The sequence below is a fragment of the Camelus bactrianus genome, chromosome 14 (genome assembly GCF_048773025.1).
Source record: "Camelus bactrianus isolate YW-2024 breed Bactrian camel chromosome 14, ASM4877302v1, whole genome shotgun sequence".
Taxonomy (NCBI): Eukaryota; Metazoa; Chordata; class Mammalia; order Artiodactyla; family Camelidae; genus Camelus; species Camelus bactrianus.
In genome coordinates this window covers 65,618,034-65,642,079 of record NC_133552.1, presented here as the reverse complement: position 1 = coordinate 65,642,079, position 24,046 = coordinate 65,618,034, and positions in this window count along the sequence as shown.

Sequence of the window (24,046 nt, the reverse complement as noted above, 5' to 3'; positions counted from 1 at the left end):
TTATGCCGCAAGAATAGAAATCATGTCAAATTTCATTCATCCTCTTGTGTTATCTCCACAAGGCGGAGGGGGCAGGCTGGCAAATGATTTGAACGAGCTGCTATGGTTTTTACTTATTATTAAAATTTATTACACTTTTTTTTTCCCCAAATGCAAATGGGGTTTTAAGTTGATGCTGCTTATCTTATATCTGTTAAGGCCATTCCAAGTTCTGTTTTGTTAAATTACCCCTTTCTTTACTTTCTTATCCATAAAGTCCTCGTCTAGACCCTGGCTAACTAATATATTTAGATTAATGAAATGTCTTTCTCCTAGTGCGGTGGACTTTCTGGCTTCCAGCCTTTCTGACTTTGAGCTAATCCTGCTCTTCTGTGTGATCCAATCCAGAAGGGATAAATGATCACAAAAGACTCGGTTTGACTCCTCAGCACTTAACGTGACTTGACTCCAAGTACATCCGTGCTCTTGCCTTATTTCTGGCTGAGATATTCCATTTTTCAACGTCTCATTCATTCATTCCTCATTCTTTCTTCACGATCCCTTTTGATTTGATCTCTGAACAGAGAATGGTTCTCCTAAGCCTGCCCTATATTTTGTGCCGTCTCACACCATAGCACACCCTAAACAGGTACCTACAGAATAATTCCCTCATTGAAGGGAGTTTAATGAGTGAATGTGGCCTGACTCCCAAAGATTTTGCTGACCCGTTCTTGCCAGTCTTGTCTGTGTAGCCTCCCACGTCCTGTGGCGCTGCGTCGTCGCTGTAGTGTGTGAAATCTACAAGATGGTTGTATTTCCTCTCCAAAGAGCCTTCACCCCATGCCACTGGCTCTGCTGGTATCCTTGGCACTGCCAGCTTAGGAGATGAACCTCATAGCACCTGTGAACCCCATGTACTCCGCAGTCAATAAAGAGCAGTTTATTCCTAACCCTCCACTTCAAGAACTTTGTGTAAGCATTTTCCAGAGGGCCCACGAGGAATGTTTAAAACAATTTTTAATAATTCTCCAAAGATTGTGACTAAGTACGTAGGACCCCAATTTTGGTATTGGCTTTATAATCTTAAAAACTTTCTTATCTGTAAGAAGCCACAAATAAACTTGTGTCTCACTTTCTTGTTTTGAATGTTAATTAAAATAATGAACATAAACTGTACAGCACTGCTCGGCACACTGTGAAATCTCCATGGATGGTTTTTAAAACTCATTTCAAATGCAATTATTATTTACAGCTTAGAATAATGGTACATAGAGGTAGCATGATGTTGTGGAATTTGTGAGCTGAAGATCTGGGTCTGACTTTTATTTCTGGTGATTTGTAGAAGCAGACGTTTGGGTAAGCCATTTAACCTCAGCTGTAAAATAAAGGTATTAATAGATCTATCACAAGGTTCTTGTGACAATGAAGTGATTTCTTTCTTTTCTTAATTTTTAAAAAAATTTAAATAATTTTATTTTATTCATTTAACTATAGTTAATTTACAATATTGTGTTAGTTTCAGGTGTACAGCTTCACAGCTACAGGTTCTTTTCCGTTATAGAATTTTTTTTGTAGGAAAAAAATTCATGATTTAAAAAAATTTTTTTTAAATTGAAGTACAGTCAATTACGGTGTGTCCCACTCATGCATATATGTACATATATTCGATTTTATATTTTTTTCAATAAGATTCTTTTCCATTATAGGTTATTACAAGACAGTGAAGTGGTTTCTTGAGTAGGAAAATGCTTCAGAAACTGGTAAGTGTTATGTAAATGTTAGTTACTGAAATATGGAGTCATTACTGATCTTACGAGAGGACAAGTATGTGAATTTTATGTATAATTTTTACTCAATTACATTTTAAGTTTGGTCATAGAAGCAGAAATTGCCACTGGTAATAAACATAAAGGAAGAAAAAATACTAATGAAGTTGGAAGTCCTATTAATTTGATAAGGCCTTTAGTATCTTTTTTTGCTTTGTTGTTTTGAAATTTCACTGCGTTGGAGTGTATGATACTGGTAACTGTGTTAATCACTATGCGTCAGCGAAATTTTAGTTGTTTCATATGCTTTATGAGTCTACAAGTCATTATAAAATGGTTTATCATTTTGAACTTAACTATAAAATAGTGTTAGACAGTGTTTCTTTTCTATTCTGATAACACCAAAAAAATCTACACAGTGCCTTTGTCATATTTTTACCAACAAAAAAAAATCAAAATTTTTTATTTCAAGATCAAAATAATCAGTTTCCCTCAATATCATCAAATTAAGTTTTCTTTGCATTTGTGAGTTTTGTTTTGTTTTGTTTTGTTTTGTTTTTTTAGTTCTGGGAACAGATACAAAGTTGCTAAAAGTCACCTACACCTAAGTTCATGTTGTTTATGGCTTTATAGATTAAAAACAACAAAATTGAAATTATGTACCTGGCAATTTAAATACTGAAAGCGTACATTGGCTAATTTTTCAAATGGATGTTTTATGGTCTTTGATTTAAGAACGTACAACATTGAAGTGATTAAAAACGGTTTGCTAGAGTGGATGATATGAACTGCTGGGTAGATTAGTGATGTCACCCCATTTCTCCAACATGCTCTCCAAGGGCAAGTTGTTTTGGATCGTGATGGGTGACCACAGTGAACTTACCTCGGACTTGCTTTTTACATACAGCATGTGGCCATGTGTAGTCATCAGTACGTCCTGGTGATTAATGTCTATTTTAGTAAGTTTGATAAGAAATTCTGTGTGTGCGTGTGTGTGTGCACTCAACATCTTACCCAGCTCATGGGAATTCATATGTATCTAAATATACAAATTATCGTTAATTAAAAAATGGGAACATTTTTTCTATGATTGTTAGTTCTGGACTTAGGCCCAGAATTGACATCTTCAGGGCTCTTTTTATTCATCTTTGATAATCGTAATAATGAGCATACCATTGATAACTAATACTTGCTGAATATATTTTTAATCAGAACTCTTCAAAGTAATGTCCACCCAGAATCTTAAGTTTCACTTTTATCCAAATAGGTGCTTTCATCCAGATAAGACGCTGTTGTTTTTCCTATTTGATGGACGAAGATATTGAGGCACAGAGAGGTTAAGTAAGCAATTTATGAAGGGTTTGCCATGAAATCATTTTGAACAAAATATCACCCTTTGTCAATGTGCCAAGTGTTTTGAATTCTACTCAGTTTTATTGTCTACCTCCGGTTACTCTTGCTTTTATGAGTGTTCTTTTGAATAAAAACAAGTTTGGATGGATGAAGTCATTAATTTAGTGCTCATTAATGAATTGATTAAAAAAGCCCCTTGAGAAGCTCAGAACACTGGGTGCCCAGAAGAGGCAGAGAGAACTGTAAGAGGTGAAATGGGCTGAAATGAGCAAACTGGCCCTGATGCTCTATTCAGTTATTTCATACACGTGGTATATTTACGATCTTTCTACATTATGTCCAAAAAAAAAGGAAAACTCAAATCAGTACGGATTTAAAAATCACACACATCACGGTAACCTGCACGAACATCTCGCAGGCTTCTGGATGACACACACAGGTATTGTCTGCAAAAGCAGCACACGGGCCCAAGGCTGTCTGGGGACAACACGCTATTAGAAAGTACAGCCATGTTGGAAGATGTTAGTTTCTCCACATATAGAGTTTATAAACTCTCCAGGAACTTCTGATAATTAGTTGGGAGTTTTTATAATAATTTTTGAGACAAAATAATAAGTGGAAAGGGATACACTTATAGGTGCATCCAATTCCAAAAGAATTGAAAAATTGGAATTGTGTGTGCATGTGTTTATGCTTTAGTGAAATATGCATAGAGAATGAAAAATTTTCGTTTTAAATTTGAATCTTTCAGTCTAGCTTTTGAGCTTGTTTCTCAAAGGAGCTGTCACATTCAGAACTTTAAGTATAAAAGTCAGCTCCTCATGGGTTCTTTTGTTAGGGTAATAATTCTTGTGGACATATGGAAAATGATTTTCTGAGTCATAGAAGTCAATATCTGATAAAATGGATTTAGCAGAAACTTTCCAAATATTCACCTTTTGGCAAAGGCTAAGCCTGGAGGGTTTAAAGCCCAAAAGGAGAACTTTTTGAAAAAGTTATGAATGAAGCAGTACTAGTTTATTATGGAAATACAATTGTAACCGAGCACTATAATGTGTCTAGACATAGGGAGCTTGGTTGCCAAAAATGAGGTGTTCTAGCTTTAAAATAAATCCTCATGGAAAGTGCACAAGATGTTACACGGTGAGAGTTCTACCAAAGACTCATGTGTGCCCCTGGCACCAGCTGGAACTTGCTGCCCCTTTGGGATGGGATTCTAATGGATAAGTGGGAGACTGAGATAATGTTCATTGGACATAAGCATGAGTCTGGGAGAGAAAAAATAACGTGTAAAGAAAAATGGTTTCAAGAAGTGTAATGATTATTGTCACTTTCTACTTTTATTAGTATTTCTTTCGAGGGTTTTTAACAAAAAGTTACTGTTGTGTGACTGTTTGGGGAGAAACTCATCAACGATCAGTTTAGCTGTTCAGCTTCTTTCCCTAACACTTTTTTGAGGGGGAAAGATTCTATTGCATTTCTTTAGATTCTCAGCGGTTTTAGAATAAAACCAAAGGCAAATGCTCTTCGAAGGCCACAAGCCTGGCAAGTCATAAAGGAATTCCCTAAGATTCAGAATAGAAGTTGAATATTTTTATGGATATTGTCTCCACTGGAAAAAGAAACCCACAAATTAATGTGCTACTTAAAAAATTCTCATGCCTGTAATCAAGTTATGATTAATTTCAAGACTATATTTTGCAGAGTTTGATTTCCTGGCAGTCTGTTCTCTGAGGCTGCAATTTTCAAGCATGAGTGTGTGTTTAAGTGTGTGTGTGTAAGTGTGTGTGTGTAAGATATCCAACAATCTAATGCACTTCCAGCCACTTATTTTTACAAATGACTTTATAAGACCTGAAAGAAGAATTATTCCCTCGCGTTCTTCAAACCACTTCCAGCTCTGTCTCCAGAGTCAAATGGAGCTGTCTCCATCATTTTTACGTATAGACTTTCCTCAAACACTAAAAAGAATGATAATCGCCTAATTATAAATTCACTGTTAATATAGCCTTAGAGCTGAGAACATTTCACTCCAGTAGTTAATTTAGTCCATGGTAAATTCTCACTGTTATTTAATATCATTTATCACCTGCTGTTTTGTCTTACGGAGAACATCCTGCCTGCCCCGCACTGTCTACAGTACATGGACCTTCTGTGACTTTAATGTGCTCGGAACAAAGCCTCCAAAGTGCTTCTATCGGGAGGATTTTGGCAACTTGCCTTAGAGATATTCAAGCCGTTTTGCTGCCTGTCACTCAGTTCTGTACAAATTGAACTCAGAGGAGAGGTAAAAAGGGTCTAGGAGGCATTTTTTTTTCTGGGAAGAATATGCTAATAAAGCATCATCAGCAGGAAGCAGGCTGTGTCTGAAAGAGTTTTGTCAACTCTGAATTAATTTTGTGTGTTAAGAAACACGGGGTGCTTCCAGAGCCGGTCTGTGGTAATTAATCCTTCCTGTTTCTGGAAGAACAGCGCTGTAATAAATGCAGCCCAGATTTAACAGATGTGTGCACACAATGTCTGCTTTATGAGGAGTAAAACAAAATGATGGGTACAGAACAAAAAAATATTGATTTAAAAAACTAAAACAGTATGGAAAGCGCAAAGCTTGGAATTCCCAGAGTTGATGCAAATATAGTATTCCTTTAAATTTTCACAGACAACGTGGTTTGAAAACATCTGTCCATGGGGTTGGATGCTGTGAAGAGACTGAAAAAGACAGATGTTTCTTGTTCCTTAGAAAATTGAGTTAAAACATTGCATGCAGGCGGATGGTACAGGATGGAGTTTGCTCTTATCTAGGTGTGGTTGGCTTTGGACCCAAGTGATCGAAGGATGACCTCATTCTGGGATAAATCTCTCATTATCCTCTTCCTTATTATTATTTTTTTTTTCAAAATGCTTTGTGAAGGAAAAAAAATTCAAATTATATTACCTGTACCTATGAACACAGTGCTTGTGTGGCAATTTGAATGTTGTCAGGAGCAGAAGAGTTTGCCTTTCAAAATTGGGCATGCAAATTGCACAGCCAATGCTGATAGCTGATATATTCAAATATAAGAGTCACATAAAGGTGAAAAGGCATGTTGACATGGTGGTCATTAAACAAATCTACATTGAAAGAGCGTTATCAGTTCGGGGCCACCAGAGCAATCGGGCCCCTTAGTTCTTTCTCCCTCTTCCTTGTTTCTTTCCTTTTTTTTCTAATCTCATTAAGCTACCCCAGCCACGCTGGCTAGGAGGCAGGGGTCTGATATGGTTAAGTTAGTATGGAATAATGGAGAAAATGCCCAGCCTGTAGTAACTGTTCCAACAGGGCATGCATTAAACAGATTTTTACATGCCTTTTTCTGCTATCACGAATATATCTTAAGTGTATATTTAAAGAGTCAAAATCAAAATTTTAGGGCCTGATGTGGGGAGCATATAATAAAATCCAGCTCTCTTCCTCATTGCCTGTAGCTTGTCATGTAGTGCCAATACCGAAAACACTTTAACTCACTTTCAATGAAATGTATTACTTACTTCATGCGAAGTAGAAGTTCCTAAAGGTTTTGGCCATATTAGCCCATGGAAAAGTGATTTCAAAAAGTCAGTTTGGGTTAACCCTCTACATTGCACATCCATTTCATGCAGGAGCCTTCTACTGCAAAGAATTTCAGCTTTTACCAGAGTGTTTTTTGCCAGATTATTTAGTATCTTGTGTGGAAGTTCTTTGATTAGCTGTCTTCACATTACCAAGAATTCAGTCATTTAATTCTTTTTCAAAGTTGTTGGTATATTTAGTGAAACAAAAGACTAGAAGCTGTGATCCTCATGGAAAGAACAATGCAACTGAACAAACCTGCTCATCTTATGCATGTATTCTCTTAGCGTCTAGTTGATGAAGGCATTCTTGGAGAATGCATATTTTGGGTCAAGAGTTATCTATACCTTAACATGGTTTAAATGAGGGCTTAAACCACCTCCAGAGTTAACTCATGGACCATTTCATCTTTTTAAATTAGATATTAGATCATTCAAATATAATGAAGTTCCATATACTGTATTTAAAAATTAGATTTTGACAGCTGCAAAAAAATGTGTTTTGAAGAATCCAAATTTCTCAAAAAAAGTATCCACAAAAGCAACCTTTGTACTTTTCTGTAGTCTAAAATTATTATATTGTTTCCAAGTCCAAACTTGTTCTGTTTGCTGCAGGTCAGGCTAATAAATCAGGAGACCAAGAAGATAAGGAACTAATGTCCCAGAGAGTCATCTTCCCCAAGTCAGCATTCAAGCTCCTTTTATACTAAAAAGGGAGGGGGTGTGGTTGGTTGTTGCGAACTTCTTGGCATTGGAATCCTTTGTTCTTGCAGCCGTCCACCAGGTCAGGTCATGTTGTTCCTGTAAACCTCCAACAAAACAAATGTTATTCTCTGTTCTGCAACTTTTTATCTCTGTATGAATGGAAAAGTGTTACACCCTTGAAGGTCAGAGCCTTGAGAATGGGCTTCCTACATATTTTAGGCTCTAGGCAGCATTCTTTTACCAAAGGTGCAGAACCAACAGAAAACAGAGCACAGGGTTAGAGTTAAAGGAACAGAGCTAATATGGAGTTGAATTTCTTCTTCCCTATTACAATATTATTCTTGAAAGCTTTGCTCATTCATTCAATCAATACGTTTTGAACTTAAACTTGTGCTTAAAAAAACCACAGTAGACATGGTGCAACAAAAAAATAAAATCAGTGCCTGCCCTTGAAGAATGTGTAGTCTCTTCTGGCTCCTCTGGGCATTTTACATTGAATTTATAAAATATAGTAAGACGATCAAGACCCAGGAAAAATGATTCAGATTTCACCAACTGACAGGAGTTGGACTGATGGAGAATTGTTCCAAATGGAAGGACCAGCGTATATGAAGGCCTGAAAGATCGTGTTTTCTCAAAATAATTTTAAGACATGCTTTACCAGGAACTTGGGGTCTACAAATCCTCATCCAAATCTCACTTTTTACTTAGTGCAAAGAACTCTGCAAATCAGAGACAAACACCCTGGAATTTTCTTTGTACAGAACAAAGATGCTAATCACAAGGCCTGTTTTGGATCAACATGGTACCAGATGTAACTATGGCCCAGTGTATCTCAAAAGTTTCCAAGGAACTTGGAAATACAGCTAAATGGCAGAGAGAGCATAGGAGTCCAGGGTCATACCAGGGAAAAAGTTAAAGCCTGCCAAAGACATCCTTGGGATCTTGTCCATCACTTACTTAAAACCTCCTGTGGGTCTGGGGGAGGACGGGCCAGGTTTTCCCTGAGGCATCTCAAGCCCTCTGTTCACCAATGAATATCATCTCCAGAGTCTGGGAACTTAGTTGGATAGTAATGTCATTTTTGCACAGTTTCTTTTTTTTTTTTTTCAAACCACAGTCTGAAGTAAAATCCTCTAGGAGGTACCAGGGCCTCACCTCCACAAATTCTGATTTTCTAAAACATTCAGATCCTCAGAAGAGATTCTGCTTGAGAAGTGGTTAGTGAATTTAGGGGGCACCACTGAGTGTCATGATGATGATTATGATTATTGTGGTAATTAACGTTAACAACTCCTGATGGTCATTCTGATGCAACTTGTATTCAGGAATCACTGTCTTGTAATACAGAACATCAAAGCTGTCTTCTTCCGACTTCCCTAGAGTTCGGATGTGGAGATGGAGTGGGACGATCCCCCAAGTCATGGCTGAAGGCAGTGCTTGCTTTGTTGTTGTTTGATTGTTAAATATAAGAATGTTACAGCCTCTTAAAGCTATTCTCGTGATTCCAAGGCAACCCCAGTGGCCTTACCCATCTTTAATTTTCCTAACGTTTTCAAGTTTCAGCGTTCTTGAATATAGCAATTATGTGCATTTTATTTATTTCATCTATGATGTGATATTTGGAAGCTGACGATAGGATGAGAAGGTGAAAAAATATAAAGCTAAACATATTCAGAACTGGACTAGAAGTTTAAGATTTGACACGACACACACCATATTTTAACCCATATTTTAACATACTTAATTTTGATTCGGTTCCTACAATGTCAGAGATTATACTTAGTATGTAACATCTCCCCCCTCAATGTTGTCCGTGACATTTAAACCAATATTCCCTAGAACATAAAATTGAAATGGCTATGTATTTTTTTTTTCAAAATGGCTGTTGAAATCAGTTTCTAAAATCCTGCTAATTCTTTCGCCATCTTGAGCTGGGGATTAGCAGTGGCGTGTGAAACCTTCAAAATGTTTAAAGATGGAGACAGAAGACGTCCTCTCCAAATTGTTATCAGGAAAAGACAAAACAATATTGTTATTAAACCTCACAGGACGTCGGGAAGCAAGAGCAAAAGAGTTAGTAAATCTGTCAAACGCTCATTACTCTGCCGTCCTGCTTGGGAACGTTCTCAGACCCCACCTGTGGCTCTGCGGTAACGTCCCCTGTCGACTGCATCAAGCAACAGCGGTAATGAGATGCTCAGAAACGTGCTTATCTCTTCTCACCCATCATGCTGGAGCTGGGATACCATGGACTGAATGAAAAAGTAACCTCTGGGAGGCTAACATTTCCCAGATACGAAGTTAGTGAGGGCTTCGGAAGGGTTTGTTTGAAGCATCAGACAAAACGTGACTCCACGTAGGAGTCATTCTGCCCATCTGCCTCCCTAGTCCCCAGACATCCACTCCAGCCCACTCTGCTCGGGATAAATCAATTTGTCAGGGCAATTGAGCACCTATGTGGTGGGATGTTCCTGGTAATTAAGGTTTATAACTGCAGCTGTTTTTGTATCGTGGCTTTTAACCTTACGTTGGTGGGGGAAGCCGTCCTTAAAACATCTGGGTGCCGCGCTGAAACAATAGCATAGCTTCGGCAGTAATCTTGTATAATTTCTGGTGAATAGTAGGGTACGTTTAAGCAGCTCTAATGGAGTGAACAACACTGTTTTAAAGGGCTTTGATCATTACTTATCTTTCAGCTGATTATAGGACTCTCGTTGGAAGCGCTCAAAGGATTTTTAATTTTGAATCTCTTTATGTCTTCAACCTAGTGATGACACTAATTTCCCCTGCTGCCTGTGAAAGGAAGCCTAGATTTGTCCTCAGACTTTTTTTGTTCCTTATGTCATGTCTTTTGTGTATGCAGATGGGGCTGATTAATTCCAAGGCCTTTGCCACATTAAAAAATAATTTAAATAACTAGACAGGGTAAAGACAACCGAAGTGTTTCTGTTTAAGGAGAAAACTAACAATACAAATATAGAGCCAATTTTTATTTCTTCTAAACAGAAATGATGCTGTTCATGTACAAATGGCACCTCTGTACCCCGGAGATCAGAGCATTTTCTGAATTAACCACCTTTTCCTTTTTCTTTTCTTCGAGAGTCACAAAAAAGAGAAAAAGGAATGTTCATTTAGCACGTGTGAAGTGAGCAGCGAGTGCTATACAGGGAGCTGGTATGCCCTGCATCGCAGCGTCAGTCCGTCACAGGACAGAGTGACGGTGTGTGAAGGAGAGGAAGCCTCAGAAATGTGTGTGTCCTGTGATCATTACAAAGAGGAGCAACTCAGTAAAGGTCTTACATAAGTTAGTTTTCTTAAACCATGGAAGCGTGCCTCCTGTAACAATTAAGCAAGTGTCTACAATGGACTTTCTTCTTTTTGCCATTGTATGTTTTCTGAGCTATTTATTTGATGACAATTGTATGACCACGTTGCAGACTTTAATAGAGCATTTGGTGACCTAGGCATAGCAACATTGGTTACTTTTTCCACAGCTGAGTATTCAAACCCACCCCCTGCATGCAGTAGTTTGGCTCCCTTGTTGAGGCGGGCCCTCAATTGTGTTTATCTCAGCTGGAAATAATTTCCTGGGTCTGCTGCCCGCTCTGACCTTCCATGATGGGGCCAAGTTTTATCCGGTCTTGGCTGGGCAGCAGGGAACAGGCACGTGACCTAAGCCTTGCCAATCAGAAGCTTAGGACTAGGACTCTGAGCCTTGAACTACTGAAACGAGGATTGAGGGACATGACAGAGCTCAGAGACACCACAGTGGTGGCAGCTTCCCTCTGTCCCCAGGGCCAGCCTGAGCCCTCACCTGGGCTTCCTGCCGCCTGGCCCCAAGTCCCACCCATTCTTGGATTACTCTACAACTTTCCAATAAATTGGTTCATTTATTTGAGATAGGTAGATTCAATTTCGGGTGTGTATTATGTCAAAAATGATAACTCTATAATTGACATACTTTGGTAAGCATAGGAAACTGGGCTGTTTTAATCAGATTTCTTTCTATTAGATAATTGTTTTTAAATTGCAGTTCAAAAGTATTAACTTGTGATACAGATTAATAGAGCGGAGCGTAATGAAACTATAGAAAGATAGTTAAAAAAGACCTAGATGTTCCGTTAACTGTAGGCAGATTTGGACAACGGCATTACTGTTGCTGTAACATGACAGTTAGGGACTCAGAGATGAGAAGGGGTCAACTGGAGCTCCCAAGGAGAGCTAAGTTCAGGCCTAAGAGTTGGAGATGAACTGAGGCTTGTTGTGGGTCTTTGCTTCTAGAAGTGTGGTCTGGGCACCAGCACCACCAGCATCATCTGGGCCTCGTTAGAAACTCAGACTGCTGGCTCCTACTCCAGGTGTACGGAATCCATGGCTCAGTTTAACAAGATGCCTGGTTATTCGTGTGCACATTAAAGTTTGAAATGATGGTGTGGATTAAGCAGTAACCATGAGACGTGGTCTGTATCGCCTGATGACGCCCAGCAGAAACTGTAGCCCCCAAACCAGCATGAAATCGTATATTCTAGTATTAAAACAACTCTAAAATTATATTCTGTAGTTGTTTTTTCCTTGCTACGTATGTGTTTCAAATTCCTTAATATCCAAATTGCATATCATTGGCTAATTAAGATTATAGATGTAGATAGGATAAGAAAAAAAAGTATTATGCAGCTTTAGATGAAGAAGTGGAGACATTTCCTCCACATTTGATAAGATATTTCTTTCCAAGCGTCAACATTATACTCTCTCCACTGACTAGAGCCTCAAATAGAGAGACTTTTAGTGAAAATATGGAGGATGACTGAAAAAAATAATTTCCACCATTTGTGGTGCTTTCAGAGGTCAGATGTCTATTGATCAAGACTGACCCTGGGAAATTGGTGGATACTTTTATCTTGTGGCAAAGACAAAAAAAGCTCACTTTAAAATTTCCAAAATACAAATGATCTTCTTCTTTTCAGCGTGCTTGAATAGGTTGGGGAAAAAGTAATTTCAAGTGTTTGTTGGGATCTGTGCCGAATGATATATAATGCTCTCCTGGGTTGACATTAAAATAGCAAAGTCATTAACTAAGAACCTAAATACATAGTAGTGAACACTTAAGAAATCATATGCTTGAGATTTCAGAACTTCCATATATAAAGGTAAATAATCAGTAGTTCTCTTTTCCAATTGTCTATTCCTAGACAGTATTGACTCTGACTTTGAAAGAAGTGATACACATTTATTACAGCTTCATTTCTCAATTACTTATATTTTTCCAGTGGATCAGATTTTATAAAACACATTCTCACATAATAACATCTTTGGTCCTAATACAGCCCTATGAATTGGGCCAGCCAGGCATGATTAAATTCTATTTTCCATCCCAGAAATAGGCAAGGTAGCTATTTTCACTTTAGGCTGGTTGTAAACTGACCTGGACTTGACTATTGGTTCTGGAATTCACTGCCAATTAAGAACGCGTACAAATAACTTGTCAATTGAATCATTCAAATATATTTCCTAAGCACCTACCATGTGGCTGGTACTTTCCTGAGAACTGGGTCACCTTGTGGTCCTTAATAGGTGTGGGACCTACATATGCATGTATATAGAGGCTGGTCTGCCTTTTTAAAGCATAGTCCACCAGCCTAAAACGGAGAGTGCTTTCTCTTACATTCTGCCATCTTAACACCTTGAAAATCATTAATTAGGACATTTTAATAAGTTTTTTTTTTCCTAGATGTTAACTAGACTTGTGGTGATCATTTGACATCAGATACAAGTGTTGAACCATCCTGCTGTACACCTGAAACTAATATAATGTTATCTGTCAATCACACCTCAATAAAACAAAAGTATTTTTTCAGAGATTTTTTATTTTATTTTATTTTTGAATTTACTTGGATTCTAAAAGTATTTCAACTTCAGATTAAGTTATTGTTAATGGAAATAATAATGCTACAAGCAACCCATCATCTACAGTTAGTGTTCTACAGTGTCTGTGGCTTTGTCAAGAGAGCAGCATCGAAGGTCACGCACCTGTATTTTGTAGCAACTGTACCAGAAGGCTTTCCTAGGACACGGAGGAATTGTTTTAAGCCTCTTATGCTGGTGCTGCTCTCACCTCCTTCTTTATTCTTGTGGGCTCCTAAGGCTCACTCTTCACTGTGCTTATGTCTGTAGCCACCTCCTCTGCTTGATGGTGGCTTCTGGCATGAACTCTGATTTTGCCCTGCCTACATAGCTCCCATTCACCAGCTCCGTGTTGCTATGTGAAGGCTGCTGCTCACAGTGATTCTCAAAGTAACACATGCTTCTCCCTTGCATCATTTAGCAACTGGTACTCTAGACTTACTGGTTAAGGCAGACAATGACAGCCTCCCCTCTCAAAGTTTATTCTTCATAAGAACAGAAAAAAAAATGCTTTTAACTCAATATTGACTTCATGGGCCCAGGGCATACCATAGAGTTCGCTACATATTTGTTGATGAGGTTTAAGAGTGATTCATGACACATCCATGGTTTTCTCTGTTTTGTGTGGAGACAATGCTATAGGATTTATATGTCTGTTAATTTGTTAGCATGTCACAGTGCACATTATTTTAGAGATGCATTAAGAAACAATCAACTGACACTCCATATGCCAGTGGTTCTGTTAGAGGGTTTTGGTTTTATTTGATAATCTGCTTTGAGACTAGAACTGTACAAAAGAGGGATTCAATAATTTCCTAAATATTCTCAGTTATATGTAGGAGGACATTGAACAAAGTTTAGTTTTTTGCAAAGCATTTAAGTATATATTAGCATGACTGTAGTTTAATAAGGATTGGTAAATGTATTATGGAAAGGGTCAAATAGTAAAGATTTTAGGCTCTGTGAGCCATACGGTCTCTGTGGCAATTACCCAACTTTTCTGCTTTTCAAAAGAAGCCACAAATTATACATAACAAATGGGATGGCTGTGTTGCAATGAAATATTATTTACAAAAACAGGTGGAGGACAGAATTTGACCCATGGGTTCTAATTTGCAGACTCCTGATTTAATAAATTACAAATGCACTCTGGGATCACATCTTTACAAATTTTTTTAATTAAAAAATTATTGAAATATAATTATTTATAATATTGTATTAATTTCCGGTGTAGAGCATAGTGACTCAGTTATACACACATATTATTTTTCATATTCTTTATCATTATAGGTTATTATAAGATATTGACTATAGTTCCCTGTGCTATACAGTAGTACCTCGTTTTTCTTCTATTTTATATAGAGTAGGTTGTATCTACAAATCCCAGACTCCTAATCTATCCCTCCCCCTCCTCCTTCCCCCCTGGTAACCACAGGCTTGTTTTCTATGTCTGTAAATCAGTTTCTGTTTCTTCTTTATCCACTTACCTGTTGATGGACATTTAGGTTGCTTCTGTGTCTTGGCTGTTGTAAATAGTGCTGCTATGAACATTGAGGTGCATGCATCTTTTTGAATTAGTTTTCTCCAGATGTGTACCCAGGAGTGGGATTGGTAGATCATATGGTAAGTCTATTTTCAGTTTTTTTGTTTAAGGAATCGCTTACTATTTTCCATGGTAGCTGCACCAAATTACATTCCCAACAACAGTGTAGCCGAGTTCCCTTTTCTCCACATCCTCTCCAGCATTTATCATTTGAGGACTTTTGGTTTTGGCCATTCTGACCTGTGTGAGGGGATAACTCACTGTAGTTTTGATTTGCATTTCTCTGATAATTAGCAATATTGAGCCTCTTATCTAGTGCCTCTTGGCCATCTGTATGTCTTCATTGGAGAAATGACGGTTTAGATCTTCTGCCCAGTTTTTGATTGGGTTGCTTGTTTTTTTGTTATTGAGTTGTATGAACTGCTTGTGTATTCTGGAAATTAAGCCCTTGTCAGTCACGTCATTTACAAATATTTCCTCCCAGTCTGTATGTTGTCTTTCATTTTATTTATGGTACCCTTTGCTGTGCAAAAGCTTGTAAGTTTTTTAGGTCCCATTTGTTTATTTTTGCTTTATTTCTATTGCCTGGGTAGACTGCGCTGGGAGAACACTGCTAATTTATGTCAGAGAATGTTTTGCTTCAGGATCACTTTTTAATGATTTTTGGAACCCACAGGGGTTGGGAGACACATGGAAGAATTGCCTCCATAAGGATCTCACACAGCTACTCATAGCCTATCAGCAGCTTTTGGTTCTCTATGAAAACTTAATTGTGAACTTCATATAATCTTTGATTTTATAGTGATTTTTGACCATCTTTCTTCCTCCAGAGTATAAACATGTGCACCTCAGTCACATCCATGTCATCTCTCAGCGGTGAGGCATGAAGAATGTCTGATAATTAAACTAAAGCAATCTTAACAAAATGGTTATTTGTTGAATTTTAATAATCCCAGAGCCTTTAGTCCTTGCATGTCTTTCGTCCTCTTGCATTTTTTTTTTTTTTGTATTTATGTTTATCTGAGAGTTAAAAAATAGCTTGGTCTTTTTTTTTTTCCCCCAATACTTTTCCTTCAATTAACATTTAATAGAAAAGAGATTTCTCAATGTTATTTGCTTAGGGCCAACACATGCTACATGTATTTTTTAGTTTTGTTACACCAATAGGCAAAGCCCTTAGTAAGTTAGATAATGGACATTAATATTTTGTTGTGTGTTGGTTCAGGGTGTAAAGTTTGCTTTGTTTTCTTGATAATTTCTTTACTCCATCAATGGCTAGGACAACTGGCCGGCTCTGCATGACTTGTCTCTCTCCGTCTCCTTGGATCAGTGGGCTAGCCTAGTCAGCCTCTTCTCACAGTGATGGATGGAAGCACAAAAGAGCACAGACATCCATTATAGATGAAAATATGCCATTCTTCCATCAACAGTAAGAGCAATTATGAGAGAAATGAGAAAGGAAAACCAGAATGGTACCAATACTTTAAAGACAGCAGCTCTGGTGGTTATGACCTTGAGATGATCTGTTAACTGCACCATGCTTGTGTGCCCCTAGAAAGCCTCTGCAGACCACCAGGGCTTCTCAAAACTCATCTAAACCATTAAATATCACAAATTTCATCTCAATAATTAAGAATAACCTAAAACTTTAAAATGTTTTGTGACGATGATAAAAATATATACAGCATGATCATAGAGTCTTGAAATAAGTGTCTTTAATTTTTTTCTATTGATTAATAGGTTGATTTTACAGATTAAAATTCCTCTGCTTGCTTCTAGTGGAATATGCCAGAAGCCCATTTTATTCACTGAAAACCAGAGAGAAAAATTATCTGAAGCTACACAGCAGATAATTTTCATGTACTGATAGAAATGCTGCATTAACATACCACACATTAAAATTTTGAACAGAACACAAAACTATGCATTTTCTAATGAGACAACTGACTGAATATATGTTGTAAAGTAATATAATATCCATGAACACTTATCAAGTTAATTTACTTGTTTCCAGACTTAGTGGACATCTTAACATAATTTTAAAAAGGAGATTTTGTCAATCAATATAAACCACGTTAATATTTCAAAAAGTTACAAAAAATGCTCCGTGATGAGCCTGATTTAAACTATCAAACAGAAATATTAAGCAGTAAGAGACCTAGAAATACTGAACTATAGCTTTTAGTATTTGCAGATACTCATGCTTTGAAGGACAATTATATTTGGACTTAATCATTTTGTTATTTCATATATAATTTACTGATATAATTGACATATATATGCCTATATGTAATATCTTCCTTTTGTCTTGATTTTTTAAATGATATTTAAAAATTTTATCATTTTTGGCATAGACTGAGTATTTTCCTATAATTTAAATATTTGAATCTTGCTTTTAAATATGTAGCTCTTCATAATATTATTATGTGGGCAAGTCTGATGCAAAAGTCACAATTGCAAACGGCTTTTGTTTTTTTAGTAATATAAATCCTATTTGATTAGTAATTAATTCTCTTTTACATTCATTGTTATTAATTTGTTTTTAATATTCTTGAGCACTCATTGGTTTCTTCCCTTATTTTGGAGGTATTCCTTCTTAAATTGAGTGTATACACAGTGTGTTAGGTAAAATGTTTCAAATGGCATATATAAAAGAAAGCTTTTTAGGAAAGTCAATGCTTTTTTATTTTTCAGATTCATTTGAAATGCTTTCGCATGAATGTCATTCACTTTAAAGTATTTATTAATGTTCAGAAAAAATAATTCTTCCTGCAAAAATTGCCTTTTACTGTATGTTGAATAGAAAAAGTAGTAATCAGAATTCCCAAATACACATTGTCCTTTCATATGAAAACAAGTCGCTGTCTCTTTTCTAGTAAAATCATTGCACATACTAATATATCTTGAATATTTACTGCTAGCTCAGAACCTTGCTCCTAGCCTAGACTTTTTGTTTACAAGTGACTGGATATTTGCGTGGGATGTCTCAGAGAAATCTCCAATCTTAGCAGAACGAAAACAAAGCCGTTCACTTTCTACTCCCCCACACATTCATCCCTCTCCTTGGACTCACTGACTCTGCAGCTGGCATCTCTATTTGTTTTTTTGTGAGTTGTTTTTTTTTTTCATTTGTTTTTGCCAGAAAACTAAGAGTCATTCTTGACCTCCTTTCTTTCTCACACCCACTCGTAACATCCTCCTGACTGTTCTCTTCTCCCTGCGTCTTCTCCTGATCCATTTCCACCCAGGCTCCACGGGACAATCTGAATCATCTAAGAATAATATACATTTGGTCCTGTCACTTGTTCACGTAAAACTCAGTGACGGCCATGATGCTCAAGATCAAACCTAAAGGCTTTGCTGCTCTGATGGGTACTCTAAGCTCTTCTTCCCTCTGACTGTACAGCTGTATTTCTCACGTCTTTTCCCACTCATGCAAGGTGCCGACACTGTACTGAATTTCCTGTAGTTCCTCGGGTCCTGTGCCCCCTTTCAGAATTATCGTCTTCATAAACACCTGGAGTGGTTGGTTTTCCCACCTCCTTGGTGGGCTAACTTCTCCTCATTCTTGAAATTAAAGGTTAAATTTAACTTCCTGGAAAGGCTGCCATTAGACCCCTTATTTTTTCCTTCCCTGCATGTCTTAACAGTCTCTAACTGTATGATCACTTTTGCACAATGCGTTGGCTTTCTCCTCCATTCGGTTGTATGATCCACGGGGACAAGAGACTTGGTCCTGTTTGGCTGTTGTAGCCCTAGTACCTAATAGCATCAGATATACATCATATTACACATGTTGTTAGTGTTCTTGTGAATTGGCTTTGCTCAAACGGTTGGCTCTTTGGCTGGCTTTTGAATGCAAGATTTTGCTGGATAGTTATTTTTCTATTAGTCCCTAGAAACTGGATCACACCACCCTGGCCCAGGTGGTCACACACAGCTGCAGCTAAGAATTCCCGTTGTTCATGTATTCTACGCCTTGGGTTCTGATTTGTTCAGAAACATGGTGAACACTCTGGACTCTGATTCTTCCTGATTCAAACAAGTAAAAACTAATCCTTTGACACCATCTCAGTGTCCCAATATAGATAGATAAGGACATTGTAATATTGCAAAACAGTGACAAACCAAAGGCAGGGTGGTGGAAGCAGCCATCTTTGGGGATTTTAGAGAACTCAGAAGTTGTCATTGTCTGTAGAGATTTACAAGGCAATAATGATGCTCACCAAAAGTCAGTCTGTTTTTGTTACCACCCTTGTCAGGCAATTCTAAACAGTGTCAGTGATTTAAAAAAAAAAGCTTCTGTTGGTCTGAGTTCTAAACAATGCTATGACTAAGGCTGAGTTTTTATTCTAAACATGTATCCTTTAAATTAGCAAAATTATTAGTTATCCTTTAATAAACACTGTTGTCTACTTGAAAATCAGTTTAAACAGTTGCCCATTCCCTGGTCAGTTCCTGCCACAAGACTCAGCTACGTGCTTATGTTTTAAGAGTTTAGTTCAAAATGGTTTGAAATCCTCTGAGCCCAAGTTGGGCACAGCTCCTGTCTCCAAAGAGTACTGCATCTTTCTGCATTGAAGCAATAGATTTGAAATAAATGATGCTATCCCAGGGATTATAAAGACAAAAAAGCAGGACTTGAGTTGCTTCATTTCTTTTATGTCACCACTCAGAGTTTTTACTTCTGCTTGAAACAAAACAATGAAACAGCAGTTTATAGCAAGATGTGTATTTTTGCTTGGAAAGTTCAAATTTTAGTTCATGCATAAAAAATTTTCATGAAATTATCTTGAAAATTAAAATGTTTCCTTCCTTATTACTTTATTTTGATACTAAAAACCAATTAAGACAATGAAAGACTTCAGTAGTGTTATTTACTAGTTGCCTAAATGGAACCTTTTGCAAACATCTTAGTTTTATTAAAATCCATTTATTACTGGTTAATTAGTTGCCCAACATTACTGTATCATTATTATATCCAGAGGATCAAAATTTAATCTGTTGGGGAGATAAAGAAACAATTACAACAGTAGTTGTTCCACTTTCCCTATTTTTGTACTATAGCTAAATAAATACATTTATTATTTTTACTGGGATAATTATAACATCTACATGAAATACTTTTAAAAGACAAAAATAACTCTCTGCATTTCCTTTCTAGCCATTATATCAAATAGCAATAACTTCTTGATTACGATTGAAAATAAATGAGTGATAACAAGGAGGAGGTGTTAGGAAGTGCTCTGCTCTGGTGTCAGATACACCAGGTGTGTCACCAGTGCGAGGTAATTAAGTATGCACTCAACGTGGCAGACACAATACTGTGTGTTCATGAAGTTTTTTCAGATTCCTCCTTTGTGCATGGGAACACCAACTTTCCCAGTTCCCGTACACCTGTGGGTCTGTGTGATTGTTGCAGCCACAGAACATACGTGGAGGTCATGGGCATGACTGCCAGTCCTGTCCCTTCCGTGCTCTTTCTTTGTGTGTAGATGGGTAATGCACAGGGTCCCCTGGAGGACTCCACAGAGTGAGTCTGTAAAGATTATGTGCAGCTGATCTCCCAAGATGGCCTTGGAGCCTAAGCAAGAAATGAATCTTCATTAGGTGAAGCCAGTGGGATTTCAGGTTGGTATGTTACTGTAGTTCAGCTTGCCTACCCTGATCAATACATCTCGCCTCCAAATAAACATAAAGCTTGGGCAGTGCAGGGAGGAGGACGGGGAGTGAGTGTGAATCTAGGAAAAGCTTTATGGTGAGGTGGAGTTTGCCGTGAGCTCTGAGGCAGAGTTGCAATCAACCAGCCCTTGAGCGCTCTCAGCACTTGCCTTACATTTTCATATCTTCAAGCACGGCTCAAGACTTTTCCTAAAGCCAGGTATGCCTTTTCCTATGTTTAAATATCAATGCCCAGAAATAAAATGTCATCTTCTTAAAAAGCCTTCCCTGAACTCCCAGCAATGCCCTTTTTAAGTTTCAGACTAGCTTCATATATCCCCTTCGTGTTTATGAAACTTACTTCATGCGTTATTAAGAGCTAGTTGTTTACATTATTGCCTCATTGTCTAGCTTGTGATTTCCTTAAGGTTAAAGATCATATTGTTTGGACCCTTCTGTGTCCCGAGGCACATAAGAAGGCATTTGTACATGGCCATTTCATTATTTATTTACAAACATAAATGTTTACTACCTATGAGTCACACTCCATAATGGGCCTGGGGATCAATACATATGTGTCTAATTGAGTTGAAATTTGTTAGTGAGATACAGAAAAGCGTCATAGGCTGATGGAAGTGTTCTGAGTTCAGACTTGCATTGTACAAGAACAAGGATTGTGTGAGGACCTAGAAGTTCAAGCACATTTGGGCTTGTAGTGGGACTTACAGCTTAGAGAGGGCAGAGCAGTTGGGAAGAAAGTCTTGAATGCCAAGTGGAATACACTCCTCAATGAGGAGACGACAACTAAGTTCAGTAGTGTAGCACTTGGCCAGCAGAAAACCCACAGAAATAAAATACATAAAGCAAGTTTTGACTCTGTTATGGAATCTATGAAAAATGTATGGTGTCTGGTCTCAAATTATTACTCTATGTCAGGGCTATATGTACAGTTCAACAAGTCTACAGTCAGCTGCTAATTTGCTTCTTTTCTTTTCTTTTCCTTTCTTTTCCTTTCTTTTCTTTTCTCTTCTCTTCTCTTCTCTTCTCTTCTCTTCTCTTCTCTTTTCTTTCCTTTTCTTTTCCTTTTCTTTCCTTTTCTTTTCCTTTTCTTTCCTTTTCCTTTCCTTTTCCTTTTCTTTTCTCTTCTTTTCTTTTCTTTTCACTTCCTAGATTTCCTGATTGGGCAAAAGTTATCTACAGAAGTTAAAGAACAGTGAAATTAAAAACACACTTTCAGTCCATTAGGGTGATGCGTGCCCCACAGGCGGACCACAAGGAATCCCTGGTGTGGTGCCTGATTGCCTGCATTGCTGGGGTTTTCACTTAACGCCCCGCCACGGCCCTCTGCAGATATGCGTGGCTGCCTTGGTCTGGGTGTGTTTCATATGGAATGGCATTGGCAGTCCACTTGGCTCTGTAAGGAAATATAATACTGGTCTTGTAGGGAGCTGTGTGATTTACACTGGTACTGACTGGCTTCAGATTCAAACCTTAGCTGCTGTTTCACAACAGACAACTATGATTTTAACTGAACGTGCTAATATCATGACCATTATGAAACAATGGTCCAAGGTAAACATTCTGAAGAAAAGGTTTCCTTATGGTAACATGAGCAGTTTCAATGTTTAAATTATATTGAGTATAATGTTTATGAAAACATGTAAGGGATTTTTAATCTAGAGCACGTATCTACAAGAAATAAAATGGTTAAAAGGATTGTTTAATGCTGTGGCATTGTCTACATGAATACATTATTCTTTAAGCACCATTCAGCCGAATTGCCCCTACAAGCTTGGGGAAGTCAAAGATTCTTCCTACCGGCCACATCAGGACCTGCTTCAGAATGTATTTCAGGGATATGTTATCATATATTGATATTATAAAGCTGTGGCCTCTTGGAGACTTTTCCACATAGGTGTCTGCTTTGTTTTGAGGGGCCTGTGATTCAGGAGCTGAACAGATACCAGTGGATGACTTATGTCATTAACCCAGATTCTTCCTACTAAGCACGCAAACTTACTTGTGTAGGCACAAGTCTACTTACTTGTCTTTTAGGGGAAAAAAAGGAAAACGAAACATTTGATTTCATTCAATTATGCAGTTTGGGTTGTTATTGTGAGATGGGAGTGAAATGACAGAGCATGATTTTACACGAAACCAGCATCCTCCAGGGAAGACTTTATCAGGTGGCCCCTTTTGCTAAGTGATGATTGCTTACTTTTACTGTGGTCAAATTATGTAGTCCTAAATGAGTGGGAGGTGGGGAGCATCCCATGTGGGCTGTGAGGACCTCAGTAAGACCAGGACCACTGCACTGACCAAGGCAGGGCTGCCTTCTTGGGGAATAAGAAACAGGAATGTCCTAAGACTATGACACTGAAATTCCTTAGCTCTAAATCTTAATCCCACAGTGACCCTTACCACGCTGTTCTTCCCGACTCATCTGGACCCTGGTTTTTCCTTTCATGTTGGCTCACTCGTATTTCTGTTTCTGCTCTCTGAGGAGCTGGCCGCTTGCCATACCTCTCCAAATTAGTCCCCAGTTTGGTTTTAGCGTTCTACTCTTGGCTACCTACTTTCATTCCTGACCAGTTGCATTTGATCTGTTTTTCTTGGCACCAGCTCCAGTGAGAGAAAAATACATAAATAAATAAAAGAGCTTTTCCCCTTTAAGGAAAAGAGATTTACAAAGCATGACTCAGCACTTTGTGTGCGTAAGTTTATATTATCATCCACAGTTTAGTTGCGATGAGGGTTGAGATTAAATGTCAAAAATTTGCCCAAGGTGTCAAATATTTCTATCTTGGGAGACAACTAAAGACTGAATTTAGGATTTTTTCATTCCAGAGCCTTGCCTATTAATCAGTAACACACGTAACTATATACATTTAATTGTTCCTTCTTAGAAACATTTTTTGAGCACTTATTATAGGCAAGGTCTTGAGGATAAAAATTCAAGCATAATGATCTCACTCTTGGACTGGATTTCTTATTCTGGAGAAAGTGTTCCGCTTCGTGAAAGATCTCAAAATGCAAGGAGGTGGTGTGCGGCACAGGACACTGAGGCCTTATCTGCGAGCTCTTCAGGAATGTAGAACCAAGTCATGAGGGACACTCTGTCGAGGCCCAGAGAGTCACAGGTGCGGGGGGTGAACAAGGAAGGACAGCACCCCTCCAGGGTGGAGAGAGCTGCAGGGACCTCAGCACACGGCGAGACACCAGCTGAGTGCAGTGCGCATGATGACTCAGGGAGGAGTCTCAAAATTCCTTCTGAGAAAATACAACAAATCAGAGCATCTTTCCATGTGGGCTTGTGGGCCAACCGGTTGCCCACGGGGAAGCTTTCTTGATTTCGAGATTGAAAGCACAGGGAACTAATCTAACTGATTTGCACTAAAGACATCGTGAATGTGTATGGTCCACATAGAAGTCCCAAGCATGAAGTCACACAGAGCGGATAATGAACCATATAGAAACGCAGGAGGAGAACCATTGTTCTACTCATTGTGTTTCCCAAACCAAAGCGGCCTGGGGGACAAGCATGGTACAA